The sequence below is a fragment of the Spermophilus citellus genome (genome assembly GCF_964194105.1).
Source record: "Spermophilus citellus genome assembly, chromosome: 1".
NCBI lineage: Eukaryota > Metazoa > Chordata > Mammalia > Rodentia > Sciuridae > Spermophilus > Spermophilus citellus.
The window spans coordinates 151,602,069-151,607,992 of record NC_138182.1 but is presented as its reverse complement, the minus strand read 5'-3'; the positions used below and the strand labels follow the sequence as shown (position 1 = coordinate 151,607,992).

Here is a 5,924-nt window from a genome sequence, read left to right as displayed (position 1 = left end):
ATTAGTTCAGCCTCTAGATCTTACAACTTAATAAATTACTAAAGAATCATATATATATTTGTACTAAGGATTGAATTCAGGGGCACTGTACCCACTGACTTACATCCCCAGCCCTTTTTATTTTTTATTTTGAGACAATGTCTTGCCAAGTTACTGAGGGTCTTGTTAAATTGCTGAGGCTGGTCTAACTTGTGATTCTTATATCTCATCCTCCACAGTGCCTGAGATTACAGGTGTGTACCATTGCACCTAGACAAGATATTTCTATATTATAAACTTGTGTTTATATTTGGACATCACACACACACACACACACACACACACACACACATATGAATGCAATGCATTTGAAAACATGATTTTAAGCAGGGGTCCTTCATCTTCTGCAGTTGATACAGGTGGTGTAGACTGTCATAAAAGTTTGGAAGTCTTGCCTTAAATTATCTCATGATCATTCCCATTTCATTAGATGCCTTTCCTTTATTCATTCAAGACAAATGTTCTGAATATCCACAATACACCAGATATGCATAGATCACTGGAAATACAAACACACAGCCAGCCATGGTGGCACATGCCTGTAATTCCAGCAATTTGGGAGGCTGAAACAGGAGGATTGTGAGTTCAAGGACATCCTCAGCAACTTATCAAGACCCTGTCTCAGAATAAAAAATAAAAGGGGATGTAGCTTAGTGGTGGAGCACTCTGGATTCAATCCCCAACAAAACACACACACACACACACACACACACACACACACACACACACACTGGAAAAAGAAAAAGTGAGAAAGGCACATGTGCTCTGACATTGACCTGGTCACTGCCTGGCCAGATCCCAATCTCCAGCCACCTTGCCAAATGCTGGAAAGGCAAGATCCATGAGGCTCAGAAAGCTTAAGATGGGGCAAGTTTACCATGCTAGAAAAACACAGGTTCTCCCTTGGGAAGTAGGGTAAGACCCAGGGGAGAGGAAGTGTGGCTTTAGCATAGTCATCATCATATGCAAATGACTCTGTTAAAGGAGCCGCCTGTCCCCTGTAAAACTCAGTGAGAGAGGCCCTGGGATGACAAGGGCAAGCAGTGATAGGCCCTCATAAACCTTGCTGGGAATTTGGGCTTTAACCCTCAAAATTGTGCCTGATTTCTAAGGAAGAAAGAGGAGTGGAGGTTGGGGTTGTATTTACATTTTGTAATGGTCATTTGGGCAGGAAAGGAGAGCGGGGTGGAAAGAATAAGAGGGGGACCAGTAAGGGGCTCTTGAGGGTAAAAGGGTCCAGAATACACCACTGTGGCATAAAATGTATTTGAGCTGAAGACATTCGGGAATAGCCTTTTAACTAAACTCCTTTATGTGCCTAAAGATAATCTCATAAAAAACTCAGTTGTTGTAATTGACTCCGGGGAGCAAACCAGGAAAAGATTAACTCTTAGACTCTTATCACTGGAGAAGTCTTGCACCACACCCAAATAGACATTCTCACAAAACAGGTCACAAATTGTATTATTTTTGCCTAAAAGTCATTTGTTTGCTGGCAAATGTCCATCTTTTCCTTCCTCTATTATGTTGATAGGTATATGAGCCCCCAAGTTCTAACTGCCTAGTATATAAATAAAAAAAATCTGAGGCTGGGGTTGTGGCTCAGTGGTAGAGTGCTTGCCTAGCTTGTGCGAGGCCCTGGGTTCGATCCTCAGCACCACATAAAAATAAATAAATAAAATAAAGGTATTGTGTCCAACTACAACTATTTTTTTTTAAATATTAAAAAAAGTTCTTTTTTGAGTCTGTCTTTTGTTAGTTTAATTCACAGAGTACCAGTACTGAACATAAGAACATACAGGAAAAGCTTTTCTCTCTGACACAGACACCTAGGAAAAGGATGTTCTGGAATAGGGCAAAGGGTGAGGAGTTGGACTTGAAGAGAAGTAGATGTGTCAGGAGAGCAGAGGTGTCTCAGATGAAGGGTCTGAGGAGTTCCCAGAAGGAGAAGGCAAAGCAAAGCAAAGGAGTCCAGTCAACTCAGGACCAGCAGGGTTCTTAGCTGGAAAACAGTTTCATTACAAGACAAAGACATAAACAGAGGATCATTTAGGAAGTTAGATGCACATTTAAGAGAAAACATGAGGAGCTGTGGCTGTGGCCAGTGGTAGTGCACTTGCCTAGCATGTGTGAGGCACTGGGTTCGATTCTCAACCCCACTATAAATAAATAAAGTAAAATAAATAAAATAAAATATATAAAAAAAAAACGAGAGAGAGAGAGAGAGAGAGAGAGAGAGAGAGAGAGAGAGAGAGAGAGAGAGAATATGTGGGATGTCTCAAGAGGGAGAAGCAGCCCTGACTTGGGCTGGAGGGTCCAATATTTATGGAAGGGCTGGACAGGAGGTGGATCCAGGGTGGAGCTACACAATTTCAAGCCAGTTTTCTTAGGCTTGCATATTTCCCTCATTTTACAAGGGCTCTGCCAAGATTTATCACTGTGGTTTTACATGGTTTGATTCTCCATTTCAATGGCTTGAGGGTACTTCCCTTAAGATTCCATACTTTTCTCTCCTAATCCTAAATTCCTATCACTGGTGGCCTCTGGATAGTTTTGAAAACTGTGTTTACTTGAGGTCAGGAGAGTAGACTAGGCAGACACCCTGCCTGGGTTCATAATCCTGTCTTCACCACTTCCTGGATGTGTGGCCTGGGACAAGTTACTTGATCTTTTCTGTTCCCATTTGCCTGGAAGCAAAATGAGAGTAATGATCAGGTAGGATAGGCCTGCTTATGCTGCTGCAACAACCCCAAATTTCTGTGTTTGAGTAAACTATACTTCTCAAAGTTGTATATCCATCTAGGGCCCCCTGGGGGGCTTTGCTGCCCAGGTTACAGGAATAGCCACCTGAACTTTGCAGGCTTCCCTTGCAAAGAGAAAGAAGCTCTAGAAGCCTCTGCACTGACAAATAAATAAATGTTGTGGCCTGAAGGCATTCAGGCCCTTGACCAGAACTAATCACCTGGTTTCACCTCTTGGGAGCAGGTGAATTAACTTATATAGACTATTCAGAACATTTCCTGGCATAAAAGATGAAGAAAGATGAGGCTGTTTACCTGCCCAAAGATGGCAATTAAGCCAGATTTAAAGATAGGTAGTCAGTGTAGTTAGGTAAATCGGGTTTAATATCGGGTAAAATCCAAAATGAAGGCCATGTTGAGAATGAAGTCCAGGAAAACCAGAACAACTCTTGGAATGTTATTGTCCTCAAGGCCCAGAGCCCATCCCAAAGAAATGTTAATGAAACAGCTCCCAGCAAACTTGAAGATGCTGACCCAAAAGTCATCCTGCCCAGATTACTTCTTTGGCCCACCTGTACCCCACCCTTCGGGCCTTCCCACTTAAATTTCAGCACTGAAAGATAACAGAACAAAGGACAGGAATGGGGGGGACCAGATGAAGACTTTAGCTATAAAAAGGGGAATGCATTCGCCCTTCCATGGATTCTACCTCTTGGATTCCCTTCTTCCTCCGGGAGAAGTCTTTTCTGCTGTCCTTTAATAAAGCAGCTATTTTCCACTCTAACCTTGCCTCGGCGTGCTTCTCTGGTATTATACTTCAACATCGGGGAAGCAAGTCACCGGTAAAGAGTGGTAACAACAACACAGGTCAATAGCATGTTGCCTGACCTGTGTGCCAGGCTTTCTTTCTTTCCTCCTTTCGTAGGTGTCCATGCCATGTTCTAGGGGCTAGAGGACACAGAGGAGATTGGGGTGGGGGGTTCCTGCATCCAATCCCGGGAATGGAAAATACATGAGATGTCAGTCCGATAGCATTTGATTGTCTGGGGCAAGCCTTGGTCACTAAGAACTCATCTTCCTCTGGGGTCTTCCAAAGACCCCCCAGGTTCTGGGTCCCTTTTTCACCCCTGCCTACTGTCATTGAGATGAGTGTCAGAAGCCGGGGATCCCCCTGTTATGACGGTGGTCATGGGACACTGACTCATCCTGCAAGGCCACCTGACCGCAGGGCAAGCAGAGAGGGCCCCTGCCAGGGGGTTCCCCAGGCGATTCCTTGTTTATCTTTTGGCTGCTGGAGTCCAGGGGAGAGGGGTGGGTGGGGGATGTTCTAAGCAGCAGGGCATGCTGGAAAGGGCCCGAGCTGAGGGGATCCTAAGGGGCCAAGGGTCTCTAGGCCAGTTCCCAGGACCCCATTTCCAGACACCCTTCTCCCTGAACCTCTCCATCCCTCCTTGAAATCCCACACAGTCCTAAAGAAAACAAAGAAGTCCAGTCACTCTGCTTCTTCTGACAGAAGACCTCTTGAGCCCTTCCTGAAAGCTAGGCTCCATGGAGCCAGAGGGCTTTCCTGGTGTACCCTACCCACTCAGATTGAGGGGCTCAAGTTAGGGGCTGGGGCAGGAAGCCTGGCCTGCCTGAGATTTTGAGGCTGTTAGGCTTCTAGACTGCTGAGTCATGGTTGGCAGGCATCTGTCTTCAGGCCTCAACCTCAGCCTCAGCCTCAGCTCAGGTTCCCTCTCCCTGTCCCCTGATCCTGTCTGCAGGGTAGTGGGTATAGCAGACTAAGAGACCTACAGCTGGATGCAAGAAAGGCTTGAAAAGGGACCATCCGTTTTTTTTTTTTTGAGAGAGAGAGAGAGAGAATTTTTTAATATTTATTTTTTAGTTTTCGGTGGACACATCTTTATTTTTTTTATTTTTATGTGGTGCTGAGAATCGAACCCAGCACCCCATGCATGCCAGGTGAGTGTTACCGCTTGAGCCACATCCCCAGCCCAAGGGACTATCCTTTCTACAAGGCTTCTTTGACATGGGTGCAAATTCTTGCCCACTATGGATCCCTCTGGGCAGGAGCAGTAAAACGTGACTAAGCCCAGTTGTATTCCCACAGGTAAATCACCTTCACACCAGACTAGACTTCCTTTGGTCTTAGGGTTTCCCCAATTCTGGAATTTTTTCTGGTCCCACAAACCCAACCCTAAAAGAGTATGAGTTTGACCCAGCAGTTCTGACCTCCCACTCACAGGACTCTGGAGACTTCCTAGGGTGCCATTCCTTTTCTGCCTACACCCTTCCAACCCCACCCCCCCCTTCTCCAGGCCTTGCAAACTGGTCACATAAAACAGCTTTCCTGGTTCAAAGCTAGAGGGCTATTGGCTGCCTGAGAGCCCACACTTGCTGGTTGAACTCAGTGCTCACAAGTGGGAATCTGAATGCCTATGAGGAGTCCTGGGCTATAGTGAACAGCTTGTAATCACTGATGCTCCAGGAAGCTCTTTCTGGCCTTCCAGTGGTGGGTGGGGGGGTTCACCAACATTTACCCCAAAGTACCTCTCAAACCCATTATTAACCTAGGAACTTCTCTGGTGCTCCTGAATTGAGGGTCTGTCCCTTAACCCATTTAGGGGATGGTCATGGGGGATGGTGTGGGCTGTGCAGTGAACTGCCTCCCTAGACACCCAACACTGGAGTGTGGGGAGAGCATACTAGGAGCCAGCTGTGCTGTGCCCATGGTGCTGCCCATGAGCCGTCTGGGATCCAGCCTGTTTATGTCCTCCTACCCTCTGCCCTGGGCATCCCCTTTGGCCTGGGGACTACATTGCTGAGTCACTGCCAGGCCCAGGCCTGGGAAAGGCATGGGACAGGACCCCAGTCAATCTCTTCACCCAGGTATAGATACCGGGGAAGGACTCTTGGGGTCCCCCATACATTTGGGGTAGTGAAGAGAGGGGATGGCAATGAGTGGGCCTGGGAGATCCGGAGGGGGTGGCAGAAGATAGGCAAGGGAGCTCGGGGGCCCTGGCAGGGAGGCTCACGCGCAGCGGCCCAGACTGTGGGGGGCGGAGTCAGACGCATAGAGGCTCCACCCCCAGGAGGTCGAGAGGGGCGTGGCCGCCCGCGTTTTCTATAAAAGACACACGCCGA

At 47.0% G+C, this 5,924-nt stretch overlaps 1 long non-coding RNA gene across 1 annotated transcript; it reads right to left on the bottom strand.

Annotated features, from left to right (window-relative positions):
* Positions 1–1,725: 1,725 nt before the first annotated feature.
* LOC308656161 lies at positions 1,726–5,780 on the bottom strand. The gene is made up of 3 exons (XR_014023613.1): positions 3,490–5,780; positions 2,610–2,726; positions 1,726–2,041 (listed from the first exon to the last, which is right to left on the bottom strand). It is a non-coding gene; the product is annotated as an uncharacterized lncRNA (long non-coding RNA).
* Between the last annotated feature and the right edge of the window lie 144 nt (positions 5,781–5,924).